General features: G+C 43.1%; 1 pseudogene; it reads right to left on the bottom strand.

Annotated features, from left to right (window-relative positions):
- Positions 1–593: 593 nt before the first annotated feature.
- Positions 594–1,015, bottom strand: LOC116915034 (annotated as a pseudogene).
- Between the last annotated feature and the right edge of the window lie 18,813 nt (positions 1,016–19,828).

Below are 19,828 nucleotides of genomic sequence, written 5' to 3'. Positions count from 1 at the left end.
AATGTATCGCGTAAGATAATAGGATATTCATTTTTAACATCAGAAAGAAGCAAAATTACTTCCATGAAGTTATAAAGTAGCCTTGTTTCAATGTTCAGTATTGTCAGCATTGAACAGCAATGACAGAAACCTTTAAAACTACATTTTGTTTTCAATGCACTATGATTTACCATTGTATTGGGTTTTAAAAGAGTAAAAATTTTTTAGTAGATCATTAGAGCAGTAATTTGATAATTCTTGATGCTCTATATAATTTGTAATCAATCCTACATTATAGTGAGCTCTTTTATTATGTATATCATTTTTGCTTAAAAAGTTTATAAACAAAAAATAGTTTGTATATTTCCACTGTTTCCTTAAGATGAAGTTAGAACTCAGAGACATTTTGCACAAGATACCCTCTCCTCAAGACTATTTCTTGAGTATTTAAAAAATGGTTCTAGGGGTTGGGGATTTAGCTCAGTGGTAGAGCACTTGCCTAGCAAGCGCAAGGCCCTGGGTTCGGTCCCCAGCTCCGAAAAAGAAAAAAAAAAATGGTTCTAATTTTTTAACACTTAGTCGCTTCGCTCTTTTTTTTTTTTTTTTTCTTTTTTTGATTCAATAAAGTTTTATTTTCCCAAATGTACAGCCGATTGAATCTGTTTATGCATCTTCACCAGCAGCTGGGGCATCTTCACCCTTTGTGTTTCTGGTGTAAATTACTTGGGCTCTGTGCTTTGAAACCAGCTCGATAAGTCCTTTACTACGTAGCTCCTGAAGGGCTGCCCTGGCCAAGGAACCTCGAATCTTCAGTCTCTCGGAGACCACAGCTGGAGTAATAAGCTTATAGGTGGGAACTTCCTTACAAAGTTTTTTGTAAGTAGCTTTGTCAAACAGGACGAGATTGTTCAGCTTGTCCCGAACTTTGCCTTTGGACCACTTCTTTTTGGCCTTGCCACCAGATTTATTTGCTGGGTCTTTTGTCTTTTTTGGCCGACTTTCCAGCATCTTTCTTCTAGTTGTCTTTGGGCAGCATAGCGAAGCTCAGAGTGGACCACTGCAGCCCCACTAAGATGTCCATCTCTTTACTCTTAATTTAGCCCATATTGAAGTGATAAGAGTAATTCTACAGTAATTTTAATGTTTTAGGTGTTTTCCTCTTCAACATTTTGACTTTTTTGCTTAGTAGTAACCATTATGACCAAACAGGATATAGAACCTAGTAAGTCTTGAGCAGTGTCTCTCCACAGGCATTACCTTTACTGTGGTTCAGCACCCATCTCTATGTTGCCCCAGTAAGGAAAGCCTCCGACACTGAGTGAACCCATGTCAGCTTGTAGTTTGCCCTGCTGTACAAAGTACTAAGCCAATAATACAGGTAGCAGTTCCTGTGTTTCTTCAGACTTCTCTGTTAAAAGCTTCGTATTGCACAAGCCTCCAAAGATTATGTATTTTTCTACCTTTGATAAAGACTAAGTCAAGTTTCAATTCACAAAGACTCTGAGACCCCTGAGGGACTGCCTCTGCAATGGCATTAAGCCAATAGGATGGAAGTCGTGTCAACATGCAAACTTCAAAGATTGTGGTCAGGACAGAACCATAACTGCAGGGGATGGGGAATCTGAAAGGGTGACAGTAACTGCCGTACAGTAACGTCTTCATGGCTGTTCTATTTTAAAATAGAATCAGAACCAGAACTCCTGACCATATATGAAAGCCATATGTTAGCTTTTAACCAAGAAATAACTTTGCCCAGTCTGTGCATATCTGACTTCGATAAAATGATCATGACATTGGTTATTAGAAACATCTCTATTAGCTGTGTATGGTGACACTTAATCCCAGCCCTTGAGAGTTGGAGGCATTTGGATCACAAATTTCCAGACCATCCAAACTGCTAATCTGCAGCCTTATGGTACATTAAATCCTGTCTCAGAAACTCTTAGGTAAGTCAAAAGCAAGTACTTCAGTTAACTACTCCTTTAAACAGTTGGCAGATTCTGTTAATATTGTCTTTGTGAAAGTTTTGATGGTTTTAATTTCTCAAAAAATAAATTGAAACATGGCTGAGGCTATAGCTCAGCTGGTAGCGGGTTTTTTCCTGGCATGCACTGAGCTCTTGGTGTCATCCTCAGCAGCACATAAGCTGGGTGACGCATGGCTGTGGCTGCAGCACTCAGGAAGGAGGCCCAGGAGGACATTTAAGGCCATCCTCATCTTCGTAGCAAATTTAAGGCCAGCGTGAGATAATAAAACCCTGCCTGGGGAGGAAAAAAACCTACCTGAATATTGAGTGACATTTGAAAATCTGGAGGTGGTGCTTTTAATTAAACACGATGTCACTTTATTCTAAAAGTGTGAACTAGAACAAACTAAAATTGCTTTAAAAATTATAAGCAAAAATGAAAAATGGGTTTTTTTTTTATAAATACCATTTTGGGACATGAAGAACTATCTGAATAAACTGATTTCTTCTGATTTAAGTTTTATCCCCTGGGCCTGCTCTTCCAGAGGTCCTGAGTTCAAATCCCAACAACCACATGGTGGCTCACAGCCATCTCTAATGACATCTGATGCCCTCTTCTGGTGTGTCTGCAGACAGCCACAGTGTACTCATATATTACAAATAAATCTTTTTTAAAAAAAAGTTTTATCCCATAGTATTTCTTGAAAAATATGAATGGCTCCTGGTTTACACATATCTTACTACATGGAGGCAAAAGCAAAAAGGAACCTTTAGGTTACTAACTCAATGCCAAAATGCAACTTCTCCCACTGCCTTCGCCTGCTCTCTCATGCTTTTCTCCCAATACTGCTCAGCTTTTAAAGTGTTTCATTGTTTCTTGGAGTTTCATAGTTAAAGAACCTTAACTCCCTGGTAACCTTTTTGCTGAGTGAAATGGAGACCTCACATTTCACTCAAGAGGGAGTTTTTCACATAGGGGAGAAGTGATAATGTTGGGAAAAAAAAAAAAAACCAACATAGGCCCAAGTAATGGAATAGAACATTACTGAATTATTCAGCTGAGATGCTCAGGAGATCATTAACCCTGTATAAATTTAGTCAAATGTAAGGCTCCATTTCCCAATGAGAAGATTCCTCTAAAATAATGATGGTAAAGTGACAGATAAATATGAGATAGCTAAATGTAGTAATATTACATAGATATATTTTGGCTTGTGCAATATAATACTTTAGTGTTTTAGCCAGTGTCTTTTATACCAATGTCTGGGGATCATTAGACCCTTCATATTTATGTAACTCTTGCTTCTAAATTTTACTGGGACATCCTTTTTCAAACTTGCACGCATCCAATATTGTAAAATGAGATCATTTAAATGAGATAATGTCTTTTCCATGACATTACTTAATATGATATGAGTTAGGACTTGAAAACAAAAGTAAATTTTATATTCTTTCCAGTGAAGTAATTTGGCCACAATTCAGCTATTTAAGATGTTTGAAATATTTTTATAATCAAGAGTTTTCAATTCAGACAATGATAGCACTTCTGAATAATGTAAATTCCTGGTATGTTGTGGCTTTGAAATATAGAACTGTGGTTAGGAACAGTAATCCAACATGATTGCTAATACCAGCACTTGGAGAAACCAAGGCAGGAGATTCCCAAGATAAAGGACAACCTAGACTACAGAGACCGTGATCCACTGGTCTAAGACCAGCATTTAAAGATACATTCCTTATAGGATTTTTTTTTCTTTTTTTCGGAGCTGGGGACCGAACCCAGGGCCTTGCACTTGCTAGGCAAGTGCTCTACCACTGAGCTAAATCCCCAACCCCTCCTTATAGAATTTTAAGGACAGTGACTAGAGGGAGAATGCTAGTTAGTAACTCCTTACTAATAAAAACTGGCTAACGGGGTTGGGGATTTAGCTCAGTGGTAGAGCGCTGCCTAAAGTTTAAGGCCCTGTCAATCCCCAGTTCCAAAAAAAAAAAAAAAAAAAAAAAAAAAAAACCTGGCTAACATGGGTACAAAATGTTTCCAAGGTTATAAGTATTCAAATTCTGGTGTATAAACTCTGCTCTTTATTACCATTGTGTGCACAGAGGTCCTTGTACAGAGAAGCACCGAGAACCAAGGATGTTAACCACACAGGTATGTCTGCTCAATAGAGGAGATGAAGTCAAATGCTTGTCTTCCATCCAGAAACTGACGGTGGAGGTTGTTGACTACCTGGTGACCTATTTACTATCTGTGGAGACCTCGCCCACCCTCCATGTTTTCATTCTTCCCTTCCCCGTATCATGCCTTCAAGGACCCTCCCCCCTTGTATTACCGTTCTAGCTTTTTATTTTACGTCTGTTACTTTATAAAAGGACTCCCCTGAAGTCCCGTGGGACTTTTCATCTCCCGAGCTGGGGACCAAACCCAGGGCCTTAAGCTTGCTAGGCAAGCGCTCTACCACTGAGCTAAATCCCCAACCCTGGGACTTTTCATCTCAAAGCTGCCTTCAAATGTCACAGAAAACTACCTTGAGACTTTTAGTCTTTATGCCTTTGTTAGGTAACTTTATAGACATTAAGTATTTTGTTTCCAAAAATAAAAATTACCTGTCTTAACTCTTTAGTAGTCAACTGAACTTGGTTCTTTAATCTCTTGATTTGGGGTAAAAGTTCTTTTTTGTTTTGTGTATGTACATTAACCAATCTTCATATCAACTCTATAGACAATTATGGAATTGTATAATCATTGAATACTGATTATTAAGGTCTAAACATGATTTTGTATATGGATATAACAGCAAAGTTTGAAATTCAGACCTAGGGCTGAACTTCAGTAGTAGTGTGCAAGGCCTTGGGTTCTGTCCCCAACAAAAACAATGAAAGATAAAAGTTGAATATAAGAGGTTTAAAAGGGTAATCCAATGATGTGATATTTCTTCATGTTTACATAAATTAGAGTTGCCTACTCTACATGCATAGATTTCAAGTCGTTGCTTAAGATCACTTTGACTACACTTAGTGAATGTAAGGGCTGGAGAAATGGTTCAGTGGAAAAGTGCTTACTGTAAGAATGAAGACCAGTGTTTAGATCCTTGCTTCCATGTAAAATGTCAAGTCTGGTGGCACATACCTACAATCCAGTGAGATGGACCCATGGGTAAAGGCACCTTAACCACCTGGTGACCTTTTTGCTATCTGTGGAGACCTCGCCACCCTCCATGTTTTCATTCTTCCCTTCCCCGTATCATGCCTTCAAGGACCCTCCTCCCCTTGTATTACCGTTCTAACTTTTTATTTTACATCTGTTACTTTATAATAGGACTCCCCTGAAGTCCCATGGGACTTTTCATCTCAATGCTGCCTTCAAATGTCACAAAGAACTACCTCACAGTTTGCCAAGCCTGACAGTTTGATCCCTGGGGTTCACATTTGGCAGGAGAGAACCTCACCTTTCAAATTCCCTGTCAAGTTGACTGACATCCACACCCATGCCTTGGCATATACATGCCTACACAGATTAGAAGAGTAAAAATTTAATACACTCCAGAGTAGATTCTAACATGGGGATTAACAGTTTGATTGAAAAATGAAAACTTAACATTCCATGTAATCCATATTCTGCTTGGGAAGAAGTATCCACTTAATACTTTCTTTTTCTACTCAGCAATATGATGGGCATTTGCCACAACCAGTAAAACATTTCTGAGTTGAAATGCACCTGCCATCTGTGAAGTGGGGTAGGTGTGCAAAACCAACCATTACAGTGAGATGGCATGGGTGTAGACTCTTACCGCCAGAGGGGAAGAACTAAAACTTCCTCCTGGTGGACATGAGAATATTTCTAAGAATGAAGCTAACATAAACTGAGTCTTGAGCAGTATTGAGTTACATGAACAGAAAAGGTGTTTCCGTAGTTTCTTAGTTTGGGTTTTATTTCCGAGAAAAGACTTATCAAGAGCAACATTTCACTGGGGCTGGCTTACAGCTTCAGAGGTTAGGTCCATTATCCTCCTAGCAGAAGGCATGGCAGCATCCAGGCAGATATGGTGCAGGAGGAATTGGGAGTTTTACGTCTTGATCCACAAGTAGCAGGAGACTGCCTCTTCCACATCGAGTGGAGCTTGAGCACTAGGAGCCCTCAGAGCCAGCCTACACAGTCACACACTTCCTCAAACAAGGCCATACATAGAGAAGGGTGGCTTGCAGTGTTTTGTAGTTAAAGGCATTTTGGGAGGGTGCTGGGTTCAAAGATAGATTCTCTGCTTAACAGCCCTGGCTTTCCTTGAACTCTGTAAACCAGGCTGGTCTCGATCTCGCAAAAATCCACCTACCTCTGCCTCCCGAGTACTGGGGTTTACGGCGCATGCCACCATCACCACCACCGCAGAGTTAAGAGCATTCTAATGTATGTAACATGGGAAGGTAAAAAAGACCTCTTAGCCCCCGTGAAAAGACCGCAGTTCCTGAACACATTGTCAACAAGACAGATCTACCACAGCATCCTGTCAACACAGCAGCCCAACCACACAGCCCATGAGTGAAAGTGTGGTAGAGGCGTATCTCACAATGCCCCTTTTCCCCTTCACATCTCCATTAAACTTTTAATATTTCCTAATGTATTCATTTTTTATTGCTCATCAAGTATTTTTTTGTTTTGTAACCAGATTTTATCTCTTGCTCACATTTTTTTTTTCTCTTATTGACTCTGGATTCTTCCTTTCCCTAACACCTCCTTTACTTTGTCCTTCTGTTACTGTTTTTAACCTTTATTAATTTTCAATGTCATATTTCCTTTATACCTTTTTATAGTTGTGGATATACGGTAGTCTTTATTTTACTGCATTTTTGTGCCTCATTTGACCAGATTATGTTTTTTAGAGGAAGAAAAAGCAGGACCTGGAGATTTGGTCCAGCCATTAAGAACATTGACTGCGCTCTTCCAAGAGGACCCAGGTTCAATTCCCAGCATCCACACAGCAGCTCACAACTGTGTGTAACTCCAGTTCCAGGGGATCTGGCACCCTCATACATGCAGGGGAAATACCAGTAAATCTTTTTTAAAAAAATAGAAAAAGGGAAGGATAAGGAGCAAGGGACAGGAACAGACAATGTAGGGTAAGAGCAGAGCAAGGCCAACCTAGCCTGCCAAAAAGACTCAAGTTAAAGACAGGATAGAGGAGTGAGCTTGGTGGGCATACAGGATTTGAAACTCAACAAGTCTGAGTCGTTGGTTCTTGTCTGGCGTCTCTCAAGGTCCTTCCCTGCCACTCTGTTGTTTCTGTTCCCTTCTCTTGTATTTCTTTGATTCTTCAGATAACCCAGCCACGGATGGTGCTTTTCAGATTCCTCTACATTATATTCTTGTTGTTTTTCATTGGTTGGGTTTTTGTTTTTGTTTGATTTGGGTTTTTTGTTGTTGATTTGGGGGGGGTGTTTCTGGTTTGTTCTTTTAATTTTATGTATATAGTGTTTTGCCTGCAGGTATGTATGTTCACCACATGTATGGCTGATGTTCTGAGGCAGCCAAAAGAGGGTATCAGATCCCCTGGAACTAAAATTACTGGTGGTTGTGGACCACTATGTGGTTCTGGCAACTAAATAAAAGTCAGGCCCTTTGCAAGAACAGGCACTCTTAACTGCAGAGCCATCTCTCCAGTCACATATACGACGTATTTAGCTCTTACCTATCTACCACTACCTCTTTCCAGTTCCCCTTACTGACTCCTATTTAACCCAATTTCATGTCTTCCCCCCCCCCTTTGGTTTATAATTCAAATTCAGCATGGAGCCATCCACTGGTTATAGCCCACTTATCACAAGCCATGTTTCCAAAAGAGAGTAGCTCTCTTTTCCTCTGCAGCTATCAATTCTCCTGCTAAGTGTGGAGCCTGAGGGAGCCCACCCCAAGCCATGCTGGAATTTTGACTGGCTCAATCTAGCAAAACGTAATGACAGCTGCTGTGAGTTGACGGGTGTGACAACCATGTTCTGTCCAGAGTCACCATTTCACAGCTCTTCTCCCAATCTGCCAGCGTCTGCATTCCCTCCAGTCCGTCTTCTGTGGAGTCTAGTACAGATCCGCCTACAGCTGAGTGCTCACAATTACTCATGCTCAGAATTTCGAACAGTTATGGTTCTCACCATTAACCACCAGCCACTGCAAAACAGACCCTTCTCTGACTAAAGTGAAGAGCAACGCAAATGTGTGGATAGAAACATTGGGTATAAAGCATTTAAAGGGCAGTTTAACGACATGGCCATTTAGCAAACACCAGTAGGGCCCCCTCTAAGGCACATGACCTCCGCAGCCACCAGCTGATTTCCCAATTTACACTGTCAGCACACGACTCGTAGCAAATCGGAAAGGAGTTGTTTACCTTTTCAGTCATCAAACCATTACTGCACCGCTGGGTGCACCTTGCCAAAAAGACTGTTACTGTGGAGCGCAGAGCCAGTGACGGATAAGGCCACTGAGGTCTTTTCTCCCCCACTAGCTTGCACTGTGCCTTCCAGGAGAGTTTTCTGGTTTGGTTTCTCTATGTCCTGTGTCCAAAGTGAGTGGTATCTTCTCCAGTAGTCTTTTCTATAGTTAGGGTGGACAGCTATTGTAGCTTCATTCCATTGCAATGATAAAAGCACTCTGACAAAAAGCAACTTGGGGGAAGCTTTGGCTTACCCTTCCATGGTACATCACTGAGGGAAGTCAGGAAAGAAACTCAAGCAAGAACTTGCAGCAAACACTGTGAAGTAGAACTGCTTGCTGGCTGACTCACTCACAAACCTGTGCCCTGCTAGCTTCCTTCCAGTAACCTAGGCCCCTGCCATGTACAGTGGGCTGAGCCCTCCTTTGTCAATTAATAATCCTCATACCTGGGTGGTTCATTTCCGTGTCCTCTATTCTTTTTTATTTATTTATTTATTTATTTATTTATCTTTATTAAATTGGATTTTTTTATTTACATTTCAAACCTTTCCCAGTTTCCATGCCAACATCCCCCTAGCCCCTCCTCCTCCCCTTCTATATTGCTGTTCCCCTTCCAATCCTCCCCCCATTACCGCCCTCCCCACAAGAATCCCGCTCACTGGGGGTCCAGCCTTGGCAGGACCAAGGGCTTCCCCTTCCACTGGTGCTCTTACTAGGCTATTCATTGCTACCTATGAGGTTGGAGCCTAGGGTCAGTCCATGTATAGTCTTTGGGTAGTGGCTTAGTCCCTGGAAGCTCTGGTTGGTTGGCATTGTTGTTCATATGGGGTCTCAAGCCCCTTCAAGCTCTTCCAGTCCTTTCTCTGATTCCTTCAACCGGGGTACCATTCTCAGTTCAGTGGTTTGCTGCTGGCATTCGCCTATGTATTTGCTGTATTCTGGCTGTGTCTCTCAGGAGAGATCTACATCTGGTTCCTGTCGGCCTGCACTTCTTTGCCTCATCCATCTTATCTAGTTTGGTGGCTGTATATGTATGGGCCACATGTGGGGCAGGCTCTGAATGGGTGTTCTTTCTGCCTCTGTTCTAAACTTTGCCTCTCTCTCCCCTGCCAAGGGTATTCTTGTTCCCCTTTTAAAGAAGGAGTGAAGCATTCACATTTTGGTCATCCTTCTTGAGTTTCATGTGTTCTGTGCATCTAGGGTAATTCAAGCATTTGGGCTAATAGTCACTTATCAATGAGTGCATACCATGTGTATTTTTCTGTGATTGGGTTACCTCACTCAGGATGATATTTTCCAGTTCCATCCATTTGCCTATGAATTTCATAAAGTCATTGTTTTTGACTGAGTAGTACTCCATTGTGTAGATGTGCCACATTTTCTGTATCCATTCCTCTGTTGAAGGGCATCTGGGTTCTTTCCAGCTTCTGGCTATTATAAATAAGGCTGCTATGAACATAGTGGAGCACGTGTCTTTGTTGTATGTTGGAGCATCTTTTGGGTATATGCCCAGGAGAGGAATAGCTGGGTCCTCTGTGTCCCCTATTCTTGTCCATTGTTCTTCATGCCTGCCTCTGTGCCAGTGCTCTGCCATCATTTTTAGTACAGACTAGTAATTAGAAGTTAGTAATTAGAAGTTAAGTTCTATATTTCCAGCAGCATTACTTCTGAGATCTCTTTTGTTACCCTATGAACTTTTGGGTTTTTTTCTAGCCCCTTGGTAATACAGCCATTTCACAGGGTGGATTTCATCAATCCAAGACCATGGAAAAATCTTCCCATTACCTGGTATCTTCTTGTGGCGGTTTGAACATGGCTTGGCCCAGGTAGTGACTAAATTATTAGGAGGCTTTTGGTCTTGTTTTGGTCCAGTATTTGCTTACCATGACTTTTGGAGTGGTAATGTATATCCTGTGTGATGTTGGAGGTATGTGGTCTGCTTTTTTATTTCGATTTCTTAAGGGATACAGTTTAGAGAGTGCATGAATCTCAGAAGGGACTTTGAACTTTGGACTTTTATCTTGTTGAGACTGTTATAGACTTTTGGACATTTGAATTGAACTAAATGTGTTTCACATGGCCCCCAGAGACTCATGTGTTTGAACAAGCCAATGGGGACCAGGGAGTAGAATGTGGTGGTTTGAACTCACTTGGTCCAGGGAGTGGCACCACTGTGGCCTTGTTGGAGAAAGTGTGTCACTGTCTAGATGGGCTTTGAGAACCTCCTCCTAGCTGCCTAAGAATAGTCTCTTCCTAGCGTCCTTCGGTAGATGAAGAGCTCTCAGCTCCTCCTGCACCATGCCTGCCTGAGCACTGCCATGCTTCCTGCCAGGATGATAATGGCTGAAATTCTCAACCGGTAAGCCAGCCCCAATTCAATGTTGTCTTTTACAAAAGTTGTCTTAGTCATGGTGTCTGTTCACAACAGTAAAACCAAAGCTAATACAATTCTCTTCGTTTGGTGCGTTAAAGTTCACATTGTAGAGGTTTCACTTCCTTGGTTAGGGTTCTTCCTTTATTCTTCTTCAAGCTATTATGAATAATATTTTGTTTCTATTTTTTCTCAAAAAGTTTATTGATCTATATGACGACTGATTAGTTGTCGTTGTTGTTTGTTGTTTTGTATCCTAAAACTTTATTGAAAATGTTTACTAAATCGAAGAACTTTCTAGTGAAGTCTGTAGACTCTTTCAAGTATAAAATCTTGCTATATCTGTAAATGGAGATAATGGGACTTCTTTCTTTCCTTTATTTATGTATTTTATATGTTTTCCTGTCTTACTACTGTAGCAAAGACTTTGAGTACTACATTAATGAGAGGAGAGAATGGCTACCCTTGTCATGTTCTGGATTTAGGAGGAAATACTCTCGTTTCCCCTCATTTAGCATAATGTTTACCATAAGTTTGTTGTGTATAGTGTTTACTGTTCTGAGGTACTGTCTAGCTATTCCTAATTTTTCCGGATCTTTTATCGTGAAAGGATTTTGTTAGTTAGGATCTCTACTGCTATGATTAAAAACCATGACCAAAATCAACTTAGGAAGTAAAGGGCTTATTTCATTTTACAAACTGTAGTCCATCATCCAGGGACATCAGGGCAAGACCCTGAGTTTAGGAACTGATGCAGAAGCTATGGAGGAACGCTGCTTGCTGGCTGGTTCCCTACGACTTGTGCAACTTCCTTTCTTATGGTTCCCAGGACCATCAGCCTAAAGTGTCACACAGACCACATAGTGAGCCAGCCCTGCTCCCCCACACACACACACACACCAATCATCCACAGGCCAATCTGATGGAGGCATTTTCTCAACTGAAGTTTCCTCTTCTCACATGACTCTAGCCTGTGTCCAGTTGACAGAAGACTAGGCAGCAGAGACATGGCGAACCTTATCAGATGCCTTTTCTGCAGCGAGAGAAATGATGACAGCTCTCTATCCCGAAGTTCATTTACACGGTTCATCACACTTGTTGATTTGAGTGAGACAAACCAAACCTACAAACCCCCTGGTTGTAAGGTCTTCATGAATTCTTGAAGGTGATTTGCAAGTATTTTGTTGAGAATTTTTTAGATGAGAATTTTTTTCATATATATTCTTTTTTTTTTTTTAAAGATTTATTTATTTATTTTATATAAGTACACTGTAGCTGTCTTCAGATACACCAGAAGAGGGCATCAGATCTCTTTACAGATGGTTGTGAGCCACCATGTGGTTGCTGGGAATTGAACTCATGACCTCTGGAAGAGCAGTCGGGTGCTCTTAACCGCTGAGCCATCTCTCCAGCCCTCATATATATTCTTGATCATGCTTTTCCCCTTCCCCATCTCCTCCCAGATCCTCCGTGTTCATGAGGGAAATTGGTCAACAGTTTTTGTTGTGTCTTTTTCTGATTTTGGTAACAGAATAATACTCTCTTCACAGACCCAGGTTGGCAGTATCCCTTCTCTTTCTATTTTGTAGAACATCTTGGGGCTTTCAGGGTTCTGTTTGTGGTTTGTTTTGTCTTTTTTTTTTTTTTTCCTGGAGCTGAGGACCAAACCCAGAGCCTTGTGCTTGCTAGGCAAGCGCTCTACCACTGAGCTAAATCCTCAACCCCTGTGGTTTAGTAATAAGGGTACAGAGATATCTATACAGTTTAAGGCTGTTGTTGGCCTTCTTGCTGAGGTAGTCTCTCAGGTAGCTTCTAACTTAACACGACTTAAAACTCCGTGCAGCTTTCCCTGCTCTAACTCCCTGCTCCATTCTGACCCTCTGGGTCTTGCTCTCTGCTGGCTCTTCAGCCCTTGCTCCAACTGCCTGCCCTTTGTTTATCAAAAGTCACGTTCCTTTCTCACACACACACAAAAAAAAAACACAAAAAAAGCTATTAGCATAGTGGGAGAGGTTCCCCAGTTTATTCATTCTGAGTGACTCAGCAGGACTGTGCCTAGTCACGTCTTAGTGTCACCTCCCCCACAGCAGGTGGCTGTATACCGTGATCCTCTCAGAGACTCCTCTTGTTGGGCTTTGGGCAGGTGAGGGGGTGGCAAACATTTACAAATCCTGCTAGCCCCGCACCTTCGGAACAGCGAGTAGCGATTGAGAACGCAGGGATTTACTTTACAACACGCGTGGGGTGGATTATTCCAACTGTAAAATAGTTGTCTGAGAAGTGTCTGTATCAAAAGCTTGTTAATGGCGGCCCGGTGTGTGCGTGCGCACCTTTAATCCCAGCACTTGGGAGGAGGCAGAGGCCGGCGGATCTCTTAGTTCGAGGTAAGCCGAATATGCATAGTTCCAGGACAGCCAGAGCTACACAGAGAAACCCTGTCTCCAAAACAGAAAAGTTTGTTAAAGGCTCGCCATGAGAACAAGCCAGCTGGGGATGGCTCCCTTAGTGGGCTCCCGCTCCACTGCGCCCACAGGATCCGCCTCCCATTCATGCGCACGCACTCCTGCTGAAAAAGACTTGCGCTGACTCTCCTCTCTCAGCACCTCAGACTCTCTGCCCGCCCTGGTTTGCGTGTTCTGTAACCTGACCCACTCTAACTGCTGAAGTTCGGAGACTCAGGACTCCCACCTTTGGTGTAGTTTCCACTGCCTAGCACGCTCCCCCGGTTGGTGAAACACAGGAACAAGATCTCTTGCCCCTACCTCAAACTCCTTTTGCCCACTCAATAAATGGTGCGGGCCAACTAATATCTACCGGCAGAAAAGTGAAATTAGATTTATACCTTTCACTCTGAACAAAAATCAGTTCAAAACGGATCAAAGACCTCAAAGTGTGAAACATTCAAACTTTAGAAGAAACAGAGAGACAGTAGGACAGGCAAGACTCTCTGAACATGAAACCAGTAGCATGGGAACTCGATAATGGTCTGACATAACTGTAGCCATTTTGTATGGAGCCTCCAGGTGCTCATAAGCTGAAATCAAGTCCATCCACTTTTTCAGGAGTTGTCTCTCTGACCGACACTAAAGAATGCTATTCGTTGGTTTTGCACCGGGGAGAAGAGACCGAGCTGCATATCTCACATACCAAAGCCTCCAGGTTCTACCAGCATCCCTCAGTCCCGACTTGGCAGACCCTGCCCCCACCCTTGAACATTCCAGCTCCTGGAGATCCAGCACAATCTGGCCTCTGTGAGCATCTGCACGAACATACACATACCCACATACAGATACACAGATCCTATAATTAAAGTATTTTCTTAAAGAAATCTGACAAATGTTGGAGATAGACGAGCCCTTATTCACTGCCTGGGGGGAAGCACAGATTGATACAGAAATTATGGGAGCCAGTTGAGAGGGTCCTCAAAAGAATTACAACCACCAGGGCTGGAGAGATGGCTCAGCGGTTAAGAGCACTGACAGCTCTTCAGAGGATCGGGATTCAATTCCCAGCAACCGCATGGTGGCTCACGACCATCTGTAATGGAATCTGATGCCCTCTTCTGGTGTGTCTGAAGACAGCTATAGTGTACTCATATGAATAAAATAAATAAATCTGAAAAAAAAAAAAATCGCAACTATCTGGTACATAGATAAAAAGGTGTGCATAAAAACATAATTGCTAGTAAAAGTGTAAAAGCTTCGGCGTGGCTGGGTTTTGTTTGTTTTATTTCGTTTCTTTTGAGACAGGGTTTCTCTGTGTAACAGCCCTGGCTGTCTTTGAACTCCCGTTTGTAGGCCAGGTTGACCTCAAAGTCTCAGAGACCTTACTGCCTCTACCTCCCGAGTGCTGGCACTAAAGGCTTGCATCACCATGCCTTGCAGCTGTTTTAACTGTGTGGAAGTCCACTGAGGTGTATAAACTTCATCTGGAGAACCCTAAAGCATGCTTTCTGTATTTGCAAGGTCTTTACAATAAAGATTTAATTAATATGGTGATACAGTGTATGAAATACTAAAAAATATCAAAGCAGCCTGTAAATCTAAGAAAATGAAAAATAACGTAAGGTGTTATAATTTGTTGGCCACTTGCACTCATTTTAACGACTGTCTATTCATTCATTTGATTGATGTCTTTTGTATCATTTGCCCTTTATGGGTTTTTTGTTTCTTTTTTCCCAAGACAGGGTTTCTCTGTGTAGCCCTGGTTGTCCTGGAACTCACTCTGTAGACCAGGTTGAGGTCTTTTTTTTTTTTTTTTTTTTAAAGATTTTATTTTATTGTATATGAGTACACTGTAGCTGCCTTTCAGACACACCAGAAGAGGGCATCAGATCTCATTACAGATGGTTGTGAGCCACCATGTGGTTGCTGGGATTTGAACTCAGGACCTCAGGAAGAGCAATCGGTGCTCTTAACCACTGAGCCATCTCTCCAGCCCCCAGGTTGAGGTCTTGAATTCAGAGAACCACCTGCCTCTGCCTCCCAAGGGCTGGGATTAAAGGCATAATTTTTGTATTTGCAAGTTCTTTACAATAAAGTTTTAATTAATAAGATAAAATAATACAGTATTGGGGTTGGGATTTAGCTCAGTGGTAGAGCGCTTGCCTAGCAGCGGGCCCTGGGTTCAGTCCCCAGCTCGAAAAAAAAAAAAAAAAAAAAAAAGAAAAAAAAAAAAATAATACAGTATATAATACCAGAAACATACAGCACTCTCAAACTCTAAGGAAGTGAAAACATTGTGTTGTTATAATTTATTGGCCACTTGCACTCATTATTATTACCATAAATTCATTAGCTTGACGAATGTCACATTCATACCATTTGCCCTTTTTTGATGGAAGTGTTTAGTTGGCTTTGTTTAGTTCATTATATACTCTAGTTATCAATCCTTTGTCAGATATATGTATGTGAGGTGTGTGTGTGTGGTTTTAGAGATCAAACACAATGCTCATGCTATTAGCCCCACACTGAGAAGGATAGGCTGTCTCCATGACAGGGTTCAGAGCGACAGTTCAGGACAGGGCAAGTCCAAGCAAGTCCAGGCCTCAGAAGATGCCTCTCCACCTGGCCTGAGGCAAGGACAGTGGGTCAGCAGCAGTTTCCAGACTTCTTCAGCTACTTCCCCAGCAAGTTTCCAGCCCCTATGCCCCAGTAATGACTCACTTGGTTGTCCTGCTATCTTGGTAATGGGAGACCCCAGCGTGCTGGACTTCTGCAAAATAAAACACTCTTTGCATTTACATACTATCTGAGTCTGGGGTGTCATTCTTCAACAAATCATGAACACTTACAACACCATGCCACATCCCACACTTGTACACCTGCGTCTTTCCTCTTCTGTCAGATGGAGGTCGTGTTTACTTTATGGGGCTGTTGGACTGAGTAGAAAGATGCAAAACGCATAGAAATGTACAAAGTACTTGAAAAAGGGGTCTTGATTTCCTAGATGCCGTGTGGAACTCAGTCCACACTGTGAGGCAAGAGAGGCCTGGGCAGCACAGAAAGGCACCTGCGTGCGGCCTGAGAGCAGAGACCGGACAGAGCCACAGTAAGAGCCCAGTAAGAAGCCAGTTGACAAAGAAAGACGGGCAAGCCCTTCTCCACAGGGGCTTGCCCTAACAAACAGCCTGTGTGAGAAAAGCCTGCCAGGAGAGCAGAGGCACTGTGCTAATGATTTATGCAGGCCCATGCACCCTAAGGCCCAGAGCCTTTGCGGTTCCTCAGAGCCCACTGATAGTCATTTCCTGGCAATGCTTTCCCTCTTTAACAGACTTTTTCTTCTTTCCTGCCCTCTCAACATTCTTCCCCACTCTCCTCTCCTACCACCTTGCAGCTCCACCTTGGAACACACTTGCCTTCTCAGGCCTTCCCTCAGAAGACATTGATTTCCTCTCTTCCTCTTCTCCATCTCCCTCTCGGTCAAGATTGCCAAGGTCTTCTCCTCCAGCCTGTGGTTCTCTCAAACTGACAGACAGGTCCTTGAGCTTCTGTCCGTTTACAAATTCTTTCATTAATGTGACAAAGGCCACTAAAGGGAATTCCGAGCACCCTGGCAATAGCCACACTTCACAAGGCAGGCGTCTAAGTGTGGAAGGGCATGCTGGTAATCTCAACACTCACAAAGCTGAGGCAGGGCATGGCAGGCTCCAAGGCAGCCTGTGGCACACGGTGAGAACTGTCTTAGGGTGGCAAGTTTGGGGCCCAGCATCCCTAGCTCCTCTACGGCACTACTTAGTAAACCATTTCGGTCCCTCCTTATTGCCAGCATTCCCTCGTGACTTACAAAGTCAACTCGAAACCCTTGACTTGTATTCAAAGACCGCCTTCCCTCACCTCCATCTGTGTTCTCAAGTCATATTTTCTGATCTCAACAATACTCGTCTCATTCTGAGCCTTTTGGATTACGCAGTCCTTCTTTAAGCTGTGCAGCCTAACTTCCTCAGAGAGGGCAGTCATTATCACAGCTCTCCTTCTGCCTCTCCCACTCTCCCCCCCCCCCTCCCCCTGTCTCTCTCCCCCCTCTCCTTCTTTCCCCCTTTCCAGGCAACTTCAAAGGGGAGAAAGTTGAGCTCAGTTCAGATGACATCCTTTTGACACATTGATTTCACCCTTTAAAAGGCATAAGGAAAGAGTTGCTGTACTACTGACAGACAGACACCTTTTCCACCTCATCACAGAGAGGCGTGGTATGTAGCAGGTGCCTGTAATCCCAGAATTTGGGAGGAGGAGACTGGAGGATTAGGAGTTTAAGGTCATCCTCAGATACAGAGCAAGTTGCCTGGAATAAAAGAAACCTTGTCTTAAACAAGGACTGTGGAGATGGTTGGGGAGCGGGGTTCTTGCCTACAAGCCTTGCGACCTGAGTGTGATGCCCAAAGCCCACCTAAAAGTGGAGAAGATCCACGTCACAAATAATATTAAATAGAGATTCTATGTAGTTGACACAACTGACAGATTTGTGCTTATTTATTTCAACTGTTGACAAATCTGCAGCTAGAGGAAGTTTGGGGTTTGCTCCAAGATGAGAAACGGACAAAGCCAACTCAGGAACCCTTGCCTTCTGATTCAGGACGCTGTTTAGCGCCTGATTACAGCAGCCGTGGAACAGGTTTCAGACCGAGGAATAAGATTGATTAGCACAGGGGTTGGGGATTTAGCTCAGTGGTGGCGCTTGCCTAGGAAGCGCAGGCCCTGGGTTGGTCCCCAGCTCTGAGAAAAAAAAAACAAAAAAAAAAAAAAAAAAAGATTGATTAGCACAGTTTTCAAGGCCTCAGTATCTAGCCCCTGTTATATAACAATCACTAATTACAGTCCAGGTATCACAGTAGCCCCAACAAAGTGTTAAACTAAAATGACCACAGATAATCTTAAACATCACGTCATGGGTTAAAGAGATTGGCTGAAGTTGGGTTAAACACAGCGTGTTGGTGATGGCACACACCTTTCATCTCAGCAGTAAGGAGGCAGAGGCAGGTGGATCTCTTGAGTTAAGAGGTCAGTCCGGTCTACACAGCAAGTTCCAGAACAGCTGAAGGAATAAAGTTTCATAGACGTGAAAAACAAAGCTATAAAAACAAGGTTTTGAGAAATACATGTGGTGGTCAGGATGCCTATGACAACTTGTGACCTTTCTGAGAGATTCATCTGACGTCGGGATGCCCAGTGGTATGATAAAGTTTTGGTGATCAAGATTCTGACTAAGCTAATTAAGACAAAAAAAACAAACAAGCAAACAAAAAACAACTGTTCTTGGAAAGACCCCCTACCCCTCCCTGTGGTAAACTCTGAGAACAACCGAAAGATGTCATCCTGACCCTGCCCGACCACCCAGTTCACCCCTTCCCTCTAAGGGACGTGCCAACTTAGCCCTTTCCCAGTCATTCTCCAAGGCCAGGTGTAGGCCTGGATGCGGAAAGTGACCAATTGAGCCAAGAACAGCCCCTTGAGCAGGCCAGTCAATACCTGACAAGATCCTTTGTCCTGTGTACCACCAATGAGAATGGGACAGCTAACCCTGTTGCTGAAGTCTGCCCTCTGTAATGAATAAAAGTTGTGTGCTTTTTGGGTTCGGGTTGCCTCTCCCTGCGTGGATGAGCAGCCCCATGTACACAGATTAAAAACCTTATACCCGGGGTGGAGAGATGGCTCAGTGGTTAAGAGCACTGACTGCACTTCCAGAGGTCATGAGTTCAATTCCCAGCAACCACATGGTGGCTCACAATCATCTGTAATGAGATCTGGTGCCCTCTTCTGACCTGTAGTCATATATGTAGGCAGAATGCTGTACATAAAATAAATAAATAAATTTTTTTTTTCAGAGCTGGGGACCGAACCCAGGGCCTTGTGCTTGCTAGGTAAGCGCTCTACCACTGAGCTAAATCCCCAACCCCTTAAATAAATCTTTTTTTAAAAAAAACCTTATACCCTCATGCTATTGCAGCGGTCACTTTGTCAATCTGTGCTCTTTGGGTGGTGCTCTTAAGGTAAGGCCACTATGGGGTCTTACAACACAGCCAAGACTACACCGAAAAACACTGTGTCGAAAAACCAAAAGAAGAAAAATGTTTACTACTTTTACAGATGCCCTAAATTTGGTTTCTAGCACCAGACACTACCAATTCCAGCTCCAGGGGATCCAACACTCTCTTTTGTCCTCCCAAAGCACTTGCGCACGCGAGACATAAATGTAAATACATCCTTTGTTAAAAATTATCTTTCTGATGAAGACAGAAAGGGTCCGAGATTTAGGGCCTCGCAACTAATTACTGCTCAGAGTAGAAATCTGTAGAAATTTACTCAATCAACATTTAGTGCATGTACTAGGGAAGTAAAAGGTTGAGGAAAAAGCCCAACAGTCCCAATTCCCTGTGCTGAGAGAGATCCAAGGCAAGAACCCACTTCCCAGAGGGCAGGAAGAACCAGAGAAGGATGCTGGCCCCAGGCCCCTCGGACCGTTTCTCCGCCGAGCCGCGCGAGGGCGCTGCTCCCCTCCTCGTGCGCCGAGCCCGCCGGCACCGCCCACTCTCCTTTTCCCGGCGGAAATGCCGGGGCGATGACGGAAACCCGGAGGGAGGGAAGAGAAAGAG

Source organism: Rattus rattus, chromosome 13, assembly GCF_011064425.1.
Source record: "Rattus rattus isolate New Zealand chromosome 13, Rrattus_CSIRO_v1, whole genome shotgun sequence".
Lineage (NCBI taxonomy): Eukaryota > Metazoa > Chordata > Mammalia > Rodentia > Muridae > Rattus > Rattus rattus.
This window is presented reverse-complemented; position numbering and strand designations above follow the sequence as displayed.